This window comes from Pinus tabuliformis, chromosome 3_2 (genome assembly GCF_031772625.1).
Source record: "Pinus tabuliformis cultivar Carrire ecotype Pingquan chromosome 3_2, CPIR1, whole genome shotgun sequence".
Classification (NCBI taxonomy): domain Eukaryota; kingdom Viridiplantae; phylum Streptophyta; class Pinopsida; order Pinales; family Pinaceae; genus Pinus; species Pinus tabuliformis.
In genome coordinates, this window is record NC_142302.1 from 333,760,782 (window position 1) to 333,777,958 (window position 17,177).

Here is a 17,177-nt window from a genome sequence, read left to right on the forward strand (position 1 = left end):
AGAGAGCGCTCGTGCTCATCATCGTCTATCGCCATATCTTTGAAGACGTCAGCATTGACCATGAAATGCAGTATCTGTTGATCATCATTAAACACGCGTAAGTTAGTTATGTTGTCTGAGATAGATGGTTTATACAAAATTTCAATAGTAAATCTATCCCTAATCGGTGACATTCTCAAAGATGCATTTGCTAGTGCATTGGAAGCTGCATTATGTGTACGTGGTACAACAATGATATTAAATTCTTGAAAGTTTGATATTAGTCGCCATACATCTTACTGGTAACTTTTTCAGATGTGGTGATAAATAGTGAATGGTGTTATGTACCTGCCATACCACTATCTCTGAATCACCTACCACTTTGAGTCTGACCACGTTGAGGTTGATGGTTTTCTGCAATCTTAACACGAGTGATTCATACTCAACAACATTATTCATGCACTCAAACTCCAAGTGACTTGAAACCATATGCTTCCTATTGTAAGGGTCGACCAAGACATACCTGACTCCTGAGTCGTCCTGTATCTTTGATCCATCAAAGTACATGGTCCACAACTTGTCTATACAAAGACTGCTTGATGTGCTAGTACTACCGCTACTACTACTACTATTGGTACAATGTACTATACAAGTTTCATTACCATCAGTTGGGCAAGGAAGGAGTCCCAACTGCGTGTCTGGTGGGGTTGGAGTTGGCTGTGCAGGATAACACCCCAATGTTGTTTCAAGGAGGCAGTTGCCAAACATGAGATCTATGAAGGCCAACGGTTCATTCTCACCATTAAGGTGAGTGGCATTATGCTTCATGTACCTTTCAGACAACACCTGAATTTGGTTGCACTTTCCCTTGTACGGAAGCCACATGTGAGACTAGTCTGTAGCAAAATATCCGTCTAGCTTGTTGGACCAGTCTCTACTGAGTAGTAGACCGTATGCTTCCGGTATGTCCACAACCACTATGTTAATGCATTGGTGGACTCAACCGTCATGAGATAGTCGGATGATCACATCTCATAGTTCACCAATGGTTGGTACTAATGTTCAATCAAGTTGGATGATTCACGCAAATGTCTCACTCCATTGTGCATTGATATTTTTCGCAATGGAGAGTGGCATGATGTTGGTTGTTGCGCCAGAATCAACCAAGCATTTGTGAACATTGCAATTGAAAATTTCAAAAGATAGCAGGAATGGAGGGCAACCTAAGTTCGATTCTTCCATCCAGCGTGTATTGAGCATAGTGGAAGGTGATCTAGGAGGTGTGCTTTCTCCCTTGCTAGTAGAGGCTGCGTTATTCGTTGTTGTCAGTCCCAATGCGCACAATAGGATATCTCGCTGACTCTAGATCTTAGCTAACTTGAACAAATTGATGTTCACTTGAGTTTTCTTCATTTCATCAACAATGTTGTAGTTCAAAGGTGGTAGACTCATCGAGGTGTCCAGGGTAGAAAAAATGGTCGTGTTGTCTAGCGGAGTGTTTTGCAGCTTGCTACTCATCTATGTACTCTTGTCCGCCACTGTCTTCTCAGACTTGTTTTATGTTTTATTTTTTGGGGCAACCAGTGGGTCAACCTTGCTCATCAGTGGTTTCATCTTCTCTTTCATTTCCCAAAGTGTGGGGGGAGCCCCTTTACTCCTAAGATTGTAGTGGTCAGTTTTCTTTTGGGGATGCTTCTCGATATTCATCTTTGACATCATTCGTGACCACTGATATGCATTCATCACATGCCCAAAGCTTGATGGTTCATCAGGTGCAACCTCTTTGTCATCATCAATGTCTTTTGACTGCTCGTACATATTGCTTTCCGCATCGGGTGTATGACTGCAGAAAGAGCTCGCGACTCGCTTCCAGTCTAAACAAGCATTCTCAGGGTGATGTTCTTCATGGAAAGAACAAAACTTAGGATCTACACACTGTTCAACCTGGAACACAGGTTTCTGCATAGTTTTTGGAGTGAAATGATTGTTGCTTGATGAGCTACTTACCTGTCTTTGTCTAGGCAAATGGCTGCTTGCAAATGTGTCCATTTTCCGTTGTTTGAGCTCGGACACTTCCATGGTCAAGTTCTTGACAAGGCGAGTGAGGGTCTCAATATTGGTTGCTTCCTTGTCTCTACCCTTGCTCACCATGGCTTGTGACTTCCTTCTCGCATCCTTGGGTTCCCTTGATGATTCATCATCCTTGATGACTCCACTTGCGTGCAGGTCTTTTTCAACAACAATAGCCTCTTCGTAGTTTTCTAAGAGTGTTGGTTTCGCAGCTCACTTGAAAAATTGCGTAATGCTGGTTGGCAGTGCGGACATGTAATAATCAACAATGATGGAGTCATGAGGTTTAGTGTCCGCTGCAAACTTGTTTAATATGTGTGTAAACCTCTGATTGAAGTCTTTTACTTCTTGTTTTCCCTCCATCTTGAGGCTTCCCAATTCTTTTAGTAGCATGGCTGGGGTCTTGTCATCAACAACTTTTCAAGGAACATGCATTTGAATGCACCCCAGTTCTGTATAGAGTTTGGTGGAAGGTTGTGATACCATGCAACTGTGTGACCGTCCAAGTTACATGGGAACAATCTACATGCTACGTCGTCATACCGTATATTGAGGGTATGCAGCTATAGGTAGAAGTTTTCCAAGTGGTATTCTGCCTTCACCATGCTGTCAGGGTTGAACTTGATGTTCATTCTCTCTGCTCACTTCAGCATCTTGTGAAGAACGACCGGGAGAGCCAATGGTCCCTGAATCATCCATTCAATATTTGGGTCAGCCATTTCTTCTTCCTCTTCATCCTCCTCCTCTATTTCAGAATTTGATGGTTCTGACTTTGAGTCCATTGGTTCGTCTCCGCCTCCACCTCCTCCACTGCCTTCCCCTCTACCTCCTGTACTGGAGCTCGATCCCAAGATCACAAGAGTGTCTTGTTCACCTTTTCGGAATACTGAAGGTTCCTCTCCATCTTCAATAGCTTCTACCAGACCTTCGAGTGTGGCAAGGATTGCTTCTTCCACCGATGATACAACAACTCCTGTGGGAGTGGCTTTTGGCTTCCTTGATGCGTATGGAAGATGTTGTATGCCTGGGATCAGTCTGACTGCTTTCGCAAACTGGCGAGTGATGGGACAGATGGAGCGAAGGTGTTGATATAGAATCTCGTCTTCAATCTTGGGCGATGAGGAGTAACCAACTGTAGAGTCGTGTGTATGTGAGAGGGAGTGCGAGTTATTACCTTGACCAGATGGTTGATGAATGAGTGTGAGAGGATGTTCAACAATATACAGTTGGCTACCCTCCTTCTAGCGCCAAAAATGTTGATGGTGCTGGACCCGCTAACATTTATGGGATCAACCCGGTATGAAGTCCCAAATAGACCTCACACTATTTGTTGTGGGAGTCCCATCCAGTATGATGGCCTAATTGCCATTGTCTTAAGGATTTTCCTCAACTCTTGCTTGTCAGCACAGGAGAGTGGTCTACTTTATCTTCGAGATATGGGGTTCGTGTGCCTGGTGATTGCTAATGTTACTTGTTTCAATGGTTTTCACTATAGAGGGAGAGGGTGAAAGTGAGTCCCAAGTTGGTTGGGAGTAAGCTCCAACTCTGCTAGGAACACACAACACAACAAGACATGCACAGCTTCCAGAGGAGCAGTCCACACAGATGCGGTAGTCACAACACACAAGGGAAGATAACATGTACAACACTCAGTGGATGAGTCGACACGAGTGCAATGGTTGTTACAACCATTTTTATGTGAAAGGTCTATTTGATGACTGAGGAGATAGCCACTATGTGTGAGACAATGTTAAAAACATATACAACACATTTTCATTAACAAATTATGCATTAGAACAAGTGAAATAAGTTCAAGTGTTCAACACAGGTTAAAGCAACATGCATTACAAGTCTTCAAGATTAGTCTTATAATAGTTACAATACATGTGTGAATACGTGCTAGCATGTTAGTAGGCTTCTAAATTAAGCGAAAGTTCCAAGACACATTTTTACACCATCCTTCACTAACCTCATGCGTGGGGCGTTGGAGCCACTACTTACTCCTTAAAGAAAATATTACAGACTCTCTTGGATATGTGGCAGGAACTAAGGTGAAAAATCCCCTTACATGTACAAATGAGGGGTAATTTATAGCCAAGGGTGAAATTGACCCTCGTGGCTATTCGACTACCCTCATGACTATTTGACTTCCATGACTTTTTGACTTTACATGACTCTTTGTACAACAAGTGGGTCTCTTGGATTTCCACATTACATTGCATTGATTAACAACATGGCCCATAGTAGAGATGTGGATGACATGACTCATGACACGACTCGAAATGACAATGCTAGTACGTTCATGCTGCTGCTGGAGTACATGTCAAGCTACAGTGCTGCTGGGTGATGGATTTCTTCATGGTGTGTCATGGCTTCACCTCCACATGGTAAAGTGCGTGAAGTCTTCAATGGTCATTGGTTTGCTTGATGTTGTTTTGGCACGTTGCTCCTTGTTTGTATGTTGGAAGGCTTGACAAGCTCATCTGTTCACGAAATGTGCATGTTCGTCCGTTCATCCGTCTATGAGCACATCTTGCATGTTTTCTCATCCGTCCGTCCATGAGCATATTTTTTCACATGAATGATTTGTTCATCTATGGGTGAACCTATCCTTCTCCATGTTCTCCCTTCATTCATCCCATTCGTCGTTGCACCATGTTTGTTGGTATACCTACCCCTGTAATCACTCATGACAAGACGAAATCAAATCCAAAAATCTCCTAGTCTACCATGACACATGATCATTTCAGATGCAGGGGATCGGGAGAGGCAACAAGGTTGCGAGGCAGGATGATGGCTCTGGGCACTGCTGATGAAAACTATGCAAGGGTCAATGGGTGATGAAGATGGGAAATCCAGGACAACAATGATTGTCCGTGAGATCTAGCTCGGTTGGGAGAAAAAACTGTGCAAAATTTGGGAGGGACAGTCTGGGCTGCGAGAAGATAAGGCAGATAAAATCTACACATTTTCCAGAACGAGCGGGCAGTGCATGCTCGACAACAAAATTTGTGCAATTTCTTGGAGGAACAGGTTGGGTTGCAGGGAGGATTGGCAGACATGATTTGCACAGTTTTTTGGAGGAACTGGCTGGGAGCCTGGCAGCAAAAACTGTTCAATTCCTGGAGGAAACTAGCAGCTGGCTACTGGGTCATTGGAAGCAAAAACTGTGCAATTCCCAAAGGGAATAGGCAGTCAGCTATAGGGAGATTGGAAGCAGAAACTACGCAATTCCTAGAGGGAACTGTCAGTTTGCTGCTAGGAGCTGCTGGTAAGAGAAATTGCATAGATTCTGGGAGGCCGACATGCTGATCATATCGGCGTAATTTCTGAGCTGAGTGGATTGCTGGGCAACAGAAGGCCTTTTTAGGTTCCTATACCAATAGGAGTCATAATTTGAATGACTAAGGTGACACCTTGTAATATTGTACATACCTTTTCTTTCTACAAATATTTTCCATATTAAAAAATAAAAAAATGTAAAGAGGGTATGTCCTAAAAGAATAAACAAAGGACAAAATAATAAGAAAAGGTCAAAAAACAAAGATATATGAACCCCAAAAGACAAAAAGAGACCATGAAAGTGTGCAAGTGAAAAATGCCACTTCTACTTACTTTTATGTATAATAATGATTGTGTGTAGCTTGTTACTCATGCCACAATCCATGGTAATCAAACTGTTTAATCTTGATTATACCATGCTTTGAATTTTATGTTTATAGTTAGTGAATAAAATCTAACCAAACAATGTAATCTTGGCAGATTATTAGATAGGTAGAGAAAATAAAAGGAGCTCATCAGTTTAATCTGAGCCCTTGGATGATATAAGGTTAGAATTAGATAGTGTATTTTGTAAAGAAAAGAAAAGGATTGATAAGGGTTTGCTAGCCTAAATGCACCCAAATAAAGTGAAGAAAAAATGGTAGGATGAGTAAATGGGTAAGTAGTAAGAAGGTTGCAGGAATATCATGTGATTACACAAAAGCACTTATGTCATGGTTTTAAATGCATCTTTCAAATGAGCATAAGTAGTAAACAAACCAAAGACAATGGTTCACAATATGGCTTATTTAAAATCCCCTCATTCATTTCACCCCTTCACTTCACTAATTTCCCATAAATAAGTTCTAGTACTTAAATCCCACAAGTTAAAAAGGCTCAGAGCATTTCTCTGACTTTTGGAGGGACCAGACCCTTAGTTTGATGACTTATGGGCATAAGTGCTAGAATCCCCTTCATCAAAAATTCACCCCACTTCATTTCCCTAGTAAAATCACACTTTCCTATGGTTGACATCATTTACCTAGGAAAAATGGGAACCCCCTTGTAAAACCCCTTTCACACAAAAACCCACCAAAATTTTTTATCCTAAGTATAAAGCTAAACACGCAATCGCATATACTTTACCGTTTTTTTTAGGAAAATCCACTCTGCCATCACTTTCATATTAATTAAACTAACTTTATTATATAAATTCCCCAAAAACCATTAAGCCTGTATTAAATTAAAACCCTATGTAAAATACCCCAACCCCTTAGTTTTAATAAAAACTAATATAAACTACCCCTTATCCCGATATAATTTCACTTAATTTACCTAACCACTATAAAACTTAAGTTAATCCCTCATCAGCCTCACCCGACTCCCTAATCCCTCATTAAAGCCCGACCTGATCACTTAACCCTGAATTAGTCCCTAAATTAATCCCAAAACCACCATAACTAAATCCCTGGTCCCCCCATCAACCCCCGTCATTTTCCCCTGCACAGCTTCACCTCCCAACTACCGTTGATCATCCCTTCCCAACATCCAACAACCCATAATCATATCGGTCGCGCCCGATGACCAAACAATAGCCGCTAAATAAAGTGGTTTTCCTCCTAACCCCCGATGCTACGTGTCAAACGATGTATGGAATCAGGCAACCCCTCCTGAATACTGCCCGCACCATAAAAGCGGTGTGATGGCCCTCCAAAACTGCTTCCCCCATTTAAGCAAAAAATCGTCACTATTCATTTGAAGGTGAACCTGTAAAAAATTAATTGTTTTTCCTATAAAACCGCGAAGCCCTCCTTTGCTCTTTTTCCACGCATTCCCTTTGTAAGCTGTGTAAACCATTACCAACCACTGCAAACGCTGAATTTACCCACAGACTTCCAATTCTTCCCCAGAAGACATTACAAGTAGTGAGCCAACCTTTTCAGACCATACTAGGACTACGCCAACCACTGCAGCTACCGTGAAACACCATTTTCAGAGCCAATTTTCCCATTTCCAGGTATTTCACCACAAAATTACCTCTTACCCCTACAAATTTCAAGACCTTTAGCCTGTGCAGTATTTTAAATTAAGAAATTAAGTAAAAATATTGTAAATTAAAGGAATCACTTGCCTAAACCCTCTGAAAAATCCCAAAAACCTTTGTTGAAACTCCCAGAGCATAATTCAAATCCACAAGAACTGAATTATGGCTGCCCCTATCGCCATGGACGTAAGACCCATTACCACTCCCCATTTGGACCTCGACCACCTTCCCCTGGCTGATAGGGACTTCCAAATAAAAGATACCACTGCCCTAGAGCCCCTACTCAAAGTGCATTGTCAAAGTAGGGATAGATACCTCAACCATGCTGATGAGATTAGCCTTTGGGAGTCAAATTTACCCAATACCAGTTCCCCCAAGTTCACATCTTTCCAAAGATTGTTCATATGTGCTATACATGCTATGTTCCCAGCCATAGAACCATAATGGCTCATGACAAGAAGGTTCTATTCACTATCATAGTTGAGTCCATTAATCAAATCTTGCAGTCCCAACCAGGGCCAAACCTAACTCCACTCTCAATTGGAGACTTGTTGGACCAGTATCCCAAGATAAGCCCTGCAAAATTGGCCCATTTGTTCCAAACCTTCATTAGGGAGGAAAAACACATCCCTAAGGACCCCCCTCAATATGTAGCAGTTATTTTCTCTCCGTGGGGACATAACATTGTAGCTATGCTATCATGTGTGTTAGATTACACCACAAGTGAGTACATTGATGAAATTATCCTTGCTTTCATGTCCATCTATACTCTAGGACAACCTCCTGCAACCATATATGACTTTGCCACATTCATAGCTGATAGAATGCATGAGCAATTCACAAGAATGGGCAATGAGAGGGTGTTCAAATACTCTTCTGTATTGTACCATCTATTTTTGTACTATCAGTCGGATAAGTTTCCTTTCACTCTCCAAAAGCTTGACACCAGGGGCCAGCCCAGATCTGTCATCTTTTGGACCCCACTTTTCCATGAGTTTAGATCACCTTATACATACTCTGACTTCATAGACTCTTTTTTGCATCCAATCATGACTATTCTCACTAGGAATCCTCCACCTAGGATAAGCCCAGAGATAAAGAGAGTCCTCCATCTTTCCAAGCAAACCAAAGTGGGTGATTGGTACCTTTACCAAAATCACACAAAAATCTGAATATATGGTTGCCTGCTTGCACCATATAAGTTTCCAAGATACCTCCCTATGAGGTTTTTTGCCTTAGAATATTACAGATGGATCATCAATGCAAATAAGGTCAACTTTGTCAATGCCCAGAATAAAGCCAATTTCAAAATCAAAGATCAATTAGGTCCCTTCATATGCAATTCTAGAGAGGCAGGGAAAGAGGTAGACCTAATCCTACAGAGAATGAAATTCCAAAGGATTTTTGTATGGAGATATGACCCTTTGGAATTCATTACCAAGAAAAGGCAAAAGATCAAGTTAGGACCTTTCATCCACCACCCCATACCAGAAATAGAGGCATATGAAAATCAAACAGAATGGGTGGAAAATACTTTAGTGGACAGAGACAGCACGAGGGTATATGTAGAAAAAAGCAGCTTGATGAGAGAACTTTCCTGCAGGTACCAGAACAGCAAGAAAAATCCATGAGCACCCCTCCAGTCATGCAGAATCCTTAGAATGAGGAGAAGATTCCAAAAAGAAACAGAGAGGGAGCTTCCACTTCAGGAATGGACACCTCTAATTTGCAACAGGAAACAAGCAAGAGGCAAAGGCTCAATCTGGCCTCTGAACAGGAATACACAGAAGAATCAGCATAGGTTACCAACACAGAGGTAGAAAGAAGTAGGCCCACTACTCCATCTGAAGGCATGCAAGAGCCTTCCACATCATAGACTCAGATGTTGGAAAGGCAGCTTAGTGTGGAAGTATCTTCCTTCAGCAGGCCTGCTGATAAAGACCAGGACATAAAAGACAGGTACAAGGAAATCAAAGTAAGAAATGAGAGGCTTAAGGCCCAAACATATGCTCAGTACCTAAAGTTGACTCCCACAAATCAAACAAGACTAATGTCAGCCTTTGACATTAAAGAGGGAAAGTTGCAGATGTCTTTCATCAAACCTACAGCTCAGCAGCCCAAGACAACATCTGATTTCAAAAAGGTTGACTTTGAAGTGTTGGCAAGGGATATTCATCCCATAGACCAGATTGAACTGCGTAAATAGGATAGAGAGATGTTATACTCCACCCTGTCAGGTAAATCCATAGCTGCTCATCAGCTACAAAACTCTTTAAACAACATCTGGACACAATTTCAGTTAGAGAAGGCCTCCTCACAGGCCAAGGATACAAGAATCAAGTCCTTAGAGGACTTAGTGATTGAATTGGGACGCGATCCCAAGGATATAAAAGCTACGGAGCAACTTATAAAGAAGAAAAACGATGATATTGCTACACTTAAGAGGAAATTAAAAATACCCTAGCTGCAACATCCTCAAACTCTAGATGTCTTAGAGAGCCAAACCAGACATGAGGAGTTGATGGACTTGGTCCTAAACCTAAATGATCAATTAAATGAGACAAAAAAGGAGCTGGAAGCTTTAATTCAATTGAAGCAAAGTGACTTGGCCACAACTTCTAAAGATGTCATCCCTACAGTGTCCATAGAAGTCCCTTCTACACTGGCAGCTTCACTGGCACCTATATCTCAACCTGCCACAGCATTGCCAGTCACAACAGAATCTACAACAACAGGTGCATCAAGAGAGAAAGCAGCAGAATTGGTTAAAGCCATGGAAGAGATGTCTATCCAGGCTACAGAAATGAACAGATTGAAAGAAAAGGTGGCAAGTTTGGAAACTGACTACAAACTTGCCCAGCTTAAGAAAAAGGAAGAAGCACAAAAGGCCCAAAGAATGAGTGAAAGAATCAAAGTCTTAGAGAAAGACTTAACACTGGAGAAACCCCTTGGGAAAACCAAGGAAATGTTGTGGGCCAATATCATTGACTTTGTCAATGATATTTGGCCATCTATTCAAGTTATTTTTTAGCATACAAAATTAGTAAAGATAGCTACAGAAGCTATCCAAAAGGTTAAAGAAGAATTAGGAGACATGCCTGAGGATGCCAATAGACTCATCCACTTCCTCAACAACAAACATAGGTATGAGCTCCTTGAACTGGACATAGAATATAGAACTGAGAACATTTTGGAAATAAGGGAGGTCCTTTCTAAAAGGAACCTTATGCTTAACTTAGAAGAAAAGAGCCACAACATGTAGGTAGCCATTGATAGGTTCATGGCTAAATTCCAAATTTTGAGGGAGAAATGTCTACCCAGTCCTTTGGTTATCAATGACAAACTCATGACACAGTTTGACTATGGTAATAGATTCAGACAGTTGGCTAAGGAACAAGCTAGCACTTCATCAATAAAAGCCCTGCCAACAGGAAAAGTTTTGTACAACACATTTGAAAACTTGTTTTTCCTTGAGCATGAGATAAAACATTTATTCCTCACCAAGCCCAATTTTTCCAAGTATACTGAAGCCAATGAGATCTATAGGAGGATGATGAATGTCAAATTACCTAAGGCAGAATGGTGGGAAAAGATGACTAATCTACTATGATAAATTTACAGCAAAAAGTTACTGCACAGTAAAAATGAGAGCAACTAGGTAAACAAATGAAAATAGGGCAGCATAGTCAAAGAGTATTAGGGTCATAGAGTATTAGGTGAAAGATCAAAATTGAAGAAGACTCCAACGTGAAAAGACCACAATTGCAAGCCAGCATAAGGGGCTACAAATCCAACCATAAAAGCCAGCAGTACCACAATAAAAGGGACAACATGAAACAGTTCAATAGTTGTCTCTATATTCTTGCAAGAAGATATTTGTTTTTCCTAGAATAAATCTCAAGTTTATTTTGAGATATTTTGTAAAAGTTTTTGTATAAATACTTCACAATTCGAAGTATGTAGTGTGAATTCTTAGACATTTCTATAGACTTTCTTGATCAAAAACTGTAAGCTATTGTATCACTGTTTGGACTAGAAAGCTGGATTAATGAATAAAGACAAGACACTTCACTAGATTCATGTGTAGAGTGAAAGTGCAGACAAGTATTTTCTTTTGTGTTGTTATTTTTCTTTAAAGGTTTTTCACCATCTTTAATGTATTTGAAATCTGAATGCTATAATATGGAATGATATCTCATAATTTGCTTCATTGCACTCTGTTTTAACTATTATGCATTTTAATGTTTTCTGCTAATTATCTAAGTTAAGGAATTCTTTATTGCTCCTTAGTTTAGGTAGTTTCCCTCTAATATATAGTAAAGGATTCTTAATTTCCCTTTGCTCATGATTATCCTTTGTTCCTCATTTTAATCTCAGTTTGAGAATTCTTAAATGCTCTCTCACCCTGGTTAAGATCATTTCACCCATTCAGCCCAAAGACCTACACTTTACTCTGCTAGCTTGCCCTTTGAACACTCCCTTTAATGAATTAATTCCAGTTTTGCTGCCCTTCTTTGACTCCATAGCCCAATAGTCTAGAGACATCATTCTATCCATTTGTTTTAAGGATTCCACCATCCAACCTTCAATACAAATCAAAACCCCCTGAACTTTAAGAACTAGCCTAAAATCCCAGCAAACAAAGCTAAATCATATAGAGAGAGCCCTCTCTGAGTCATAGGTTGGCTAGAGCCTATACTTAAAATATTGGTTTGTGGTTACCTCGGTCTTTTCCTTCTTCTGATAACTTCTAGGGAAAAATTTTGAGTGATAACATAGTGGCGACTCCATTGGGGACTCAAACCATCAGTCCTGATAAATCTTTAAGAAATTTTGAATCTGTATTTTGAGCCTCTTAAAGTAATTTATCATAAGTTATTTTAAAAATCTCACAAAAGAAAAACAATTAGAAAATTTTTGAAATTCTGGCTTCAAGGAGAACTCATTATACTAGAGCTAACCCAGATCCAAATCCTACCCCAGTAGTTGATAATCCCAACCTGATTTCAAGAAAATCCAAAAAAGAAGAAAGTTCAGCTAGACACACAACGTTAATTAAAGCTAATTCATGTCCTGATGAGTGGTTGTTTTTAGAATATTTTCCCTTTGATGAGCCATTATTTAAAGAAAAGTGTGAAAGTGAAATATATGATACTCTTCTAGACCCTAATTTCATTGCAGACCTTGAAGTCCAAAAAGCCAACCAGTCAATTGATGAATACATTTTTAATTATCCACAATCATCCCTTAGTAATGCTAAGATCTCTGAGCTTTCTGAACAATTGTTAACTACTCTTAGCTCACCATTGTTCCCTTCAACTTTTGAAGTCGATTCTCCACCACCATTTATACCTTCACTCCCTCACCAACCTAGCATTGCTCATTCACCATCTACTAGTTCTGGTGCATCCTCCACTATTGTATCATCTTCCAGTACCTCAACCCCACATCTTAGCCACTCCTAATTTACAACCATGGCTAATAGATATGCTCCTCTTGTTTTACCTACCCCACTCGGTGCTATGCCAGCAGACTACCAAAGAAAAATTGTTCAATTTGATGGCACAGGACACTACACTGCACAACACCATGTCAATAAGATGAAAAATTACTTTGAACTACATGAAATTGATATTGTGGATGTTCAAATGAGACTATTTGCTCAGACTTTAGCTGGTGATGTTAGGAAATGGTTTAGAGCATTGCTTGATAATAGTATTGATAGTTTAGAAGTATTTCATCAGCAATTTTTGAACAGATGGGAAAAGAAGAAAAATCCCCTACAAATCCTTTCAAAATATGAAAATATTAGAAGGGGACCTAATGAAACTGTTCAAGATTACTGCACTAGATTTAACAGTATATATAACGCAATCCCAGTTAATATTAGACCCCCACCTGACTTAGCCTTAATAAAGTTCCCTGATGGTTTTGACACAAATATGGCATTCCAACTTAGGGAAAGAAACCCCCCAACATTAGAAGAAATGCAAAGTGTAGCTGTTAGTGTTGAAGCTAATTTGTTAGCTAAAAGAGCTAGAGTTAGAAATGAAAAGAGAGGAACTGCTAAAGATGAAGCTTCACCATCTGACATCAAAATAGATAGTTTAGCCAAAAGTATGGAAAGACTAATGGATAGAATAGATAACATAGAAAGGAAACCCCAATGGGATAATCAACAGGTGCCTCCAGTTAGAAACCCGAACTTTAGGAAAAACCAAAACCAAAACACTGGACAAAATGGACCTAATCAGAATATTAGGCCTCTTTTTCAAGAAAATTATGTGGAAACATCCCATCCTGAAGACCTAGAGCAAGACACACAGATGAATTTAATGGGATTAGATGATGAGGATTCTATTTTTCTAACCCACGATGAGCAGGAACTTCATATGTTGCAACAATTGCAAATCCAGTTCAGAGAGTCATTTGATTATAAACAAGGATATGATTCTGCCATCTTTGAAGTGCATAAACAATATAACCTAAGGAGTAAAACGAACTCTAATATCCCCAACTAAACCAAGAAAACAGTGCCAAATCAACCCAAGAAAATCAAAGAATCCTTGGTTTCTAAAATCCTTCAAATTCTCCCCAAACAGAAATGTTAGTGTCAGTCTTTGTATCCTTCCTCTAGTGATCAAACATGCTCTTACAAAGTGGTTTTAAGGTGTCAAAGTCAAATTTTGTCATTTCAGTGAGTCTTCAAGTAAAATTTGATCACTAGGCATTAGGTCTAGGGTTTGCTTTCACTCCTTCCAAAGTCATCCAAATGTCGGTCTATGTCACTATTCAGCTGAGTCTACCATCATTAGGAGGGTTTTCATCATCATGTCAGGTTCCAATGGGTCATTTTACGCCTTGTTCATGCTTCAGTTGCGCCTAGGTAAGGTCATTTCCCTCTCCTAGGGTTTTGAAGGCAATTTCTCTTGGACGGTCAAATCATAGGAAAAACTTGTATTCTGATGTTCATACACCTTCCCCTATCCTTAAAGTACCTTATCAAACACTTCCCATCACTAAGATCCCCCAAATTCCTCATTTTCGCACAAACCCTAGTTTCTTGCTACAACCTGGCAGTTTTCTAGGTTGGGCTTTTGCCTTTTTGGACCCCTTCCCCTCATGAAATTTTAGATATTCCACTTTCCCCTACTTCCTAACATCCCTGCCTACTTCCCAAAATTTTCTCAAGAATTTAGAAGCTCCCTATCCCATTCATTTCGCTTCATTTCGACAAATCCCTTGTTCCACACATCGGGGTAGGTTTCACTCAAATGCTTTTTATGAGCAATAAAAGATGAATTTAGGAAAAATGAGAGCGTGTTTTGTGCCAAACAGGCCAAGTAATAAAAACCTCCTTCACTTTTTACACATGTGTCATGGGTTTAGAGAAATGTCAAAAATACAATTGCCTCAGGAGAATTGATGCACCTCTGGAGTGACCTTGGGAAAATCAAGTTTTCTCCTAGCTAAGTTGGCCAAATGACTTTCTTGATGCGGTAAATGATAACTAGACACAAATATATTTCCAATGAGCTATCATGAGCTCAATTTGGAGTTGATTAAGGCATTAAAAAGTTGACTGTAACAGCACTCTGCCTTGAGGCAGCCTCACTGGGCACATTTTGACCAGTCTTGGGAGATTTGACTTTTGACAGGGTACATGAACTCCAAATTGAAATATTATGGTTGAGTTGGAAAGTAGACTCAAATACCTTTCCAACGAGCTATCCTGCACCCAATTTGGACACAAAGAAGACCTTCAAAAGTTTCCTGCAAAAAAGCGCGGCGCACAGAGGGAGCGCGGCGCACTGGGAGAAAATTTCCAGTGTAAATTTACACTGGCGCGATGCACAGGGAAAAAAAAGACCTTAAAATGTGCCATTTTGCCTCAAACGTCTTGTGAAACCCATCAAATTTCAAGGTAGGCTCTATAACATCACTTGTTTATCAAATTTTATGAGTGATATGGTGGTTATATGCCTATGATTGAATGCAACAAATTTCATAAAGACAACCACAAGAAGACACCTATTCAGCAGGAGATAGAGGCTGATTGAGAGATTTGGCTCGAGAGGATCCACATCCACTTAGAGAAGCTGTTGGCGAAAGCAAACAAGAACAGGGATCACCATCACATCATGAGGCTTCTTTGCATGATGAGGAGCTCATTGAGCATGATTTTGACCTAGTTGACTTGGAGGCACAAGATGAGCATAAATCCATACAAAAAGTCATCAAAGAGAAGTATTCTTAGATCATGTAGGTCAAGGAAAATTTGATAAGGGCCAAATTTATCATTTCATGCCTTGATCAAGAAAATAGTCAGCTTAAAGCACAACATCTACCTATGGATAAAGAACAATTCAAAGTCAAGAAACAAGAGATGAAGGGAAAGGAATTGGTGGACCATGATAACATTGAGCACCATGAAGAACATGTGGCAAGAAAAAGGCCAAGAACAAGTTTTTCACCATGAGCATCTCAGATGTATATTTCCCTCACCTTGATGGAAGACAAAATCACCATTGCAGGGAATGATTTCATGTTTTCAGTAGATTCCATCTCTCAAGCTACAGGCATACCAAACCATGGTGAAAATTGGTTCAAAGACATGAACCTAGACCTAGAAGAGTACAAACCCTAACTGAAATCATAATATAAAGAAACTCCCTCACATGTTTTCCCATTCATATATTTTTTGGAGATATATGCACCATTAATGAAGGCTGTCATGAAATCCTTCACATGTGAGGGAAAATTTTCCAAGTTGCATCAATATCACATAAGGCTGCTCATGCACTTTACAGCAACCAAGTCGCTCAATTTGAGTAGTTACTTGTATAGGATCTTAACCAAGATGTCTAAAAAGGTAAAATTGAAAGGAAAAGTGCATTATCCCAGTCTCTTTAATCATAGCTTGATAAAGGTTATGGTTCTCCATCAGTTGACAAAAAATAACATGACATGGGACACTTTCATTGAGGAAGCTTTGAACATGCATATAACTACTTCACCAAGCCAGCACCAAACTATGTCAGCACAGTTAATGGAGGTTGGGTCATCAAGAAAGAATGATGAGGTTCCAAGGCACCTAGGACTGAGGTGACCAATACATATCAAAGAGGCAAAAGAGCAAGATAGGCTTAGAATCTTGGCTGAGGCTTCCTTGGCTTAGCATGGCACCCCATAGAGAACCTCCAGCCCAAATTTCAAGAAATTTGGGGAATTTTTGTCACATGGAATTTTTTTGGGCAAAAAACTGTGATTTTCTCCCTGTGCGCCGTGCCACTGGCGCGACCCTAAAATTCTAGAGCTCCAATTGAGAAATGGGTTGCAGATTTGCATTCATCATGGAAAATTACGACTACTGGTGTCCGGGAAAGAAATTTGGGCAAGATCCGGGTCTCCTAAAGGTCAAAAAACACCCAAAAATGGCATCTCTGCCACTTTTTTGACACACAGAAAGCAGTCTTGGGAGAATGAATATTTGGAGGAGCAAATGAGCACCAAATTTGAAAATTCTAGTTGGGTTAGAAAGTAGACAGGATAGGTTTTCCAACAAGCCCACTTGGGCACATTTTGGACACCTACAAGTGCCCCAAAATAGGCCCCAAATTGGCGCAACGAACAGAGAAATTGGCGCGGTGCACAAAGGAAAAACTGCCAATTTGCTCCTGTTTCGCGAAATTTCGGTTCGCGACTTCTCCAAGTGGGCCCGGTCATCTACACTTCAGTTTTTTGGCACCAAAGGCGGCATTTAAATTGTTTTTTCTCCAGATTGGCATCTATCCAAGTGGCGAAGGAAGGCAAAGGGTCACCC

The 17,177-nt window shown here is 40.2% G+C and overlaps 1 pseudogene; it reads right to left on the reverse strand.

Annotated features, from left to right (window-relative positions):
* LOC149180849 (putative acyl-activating enzyme 19) overlaps positions 1-7,564 on the reverse strand; it is a 43,738-nt pseudogene extending 36,174 nt beyond the window's left edge.
* Between the last annotated feature and the right edge of the window lie 9,613 nt (positions 7,565-17,177).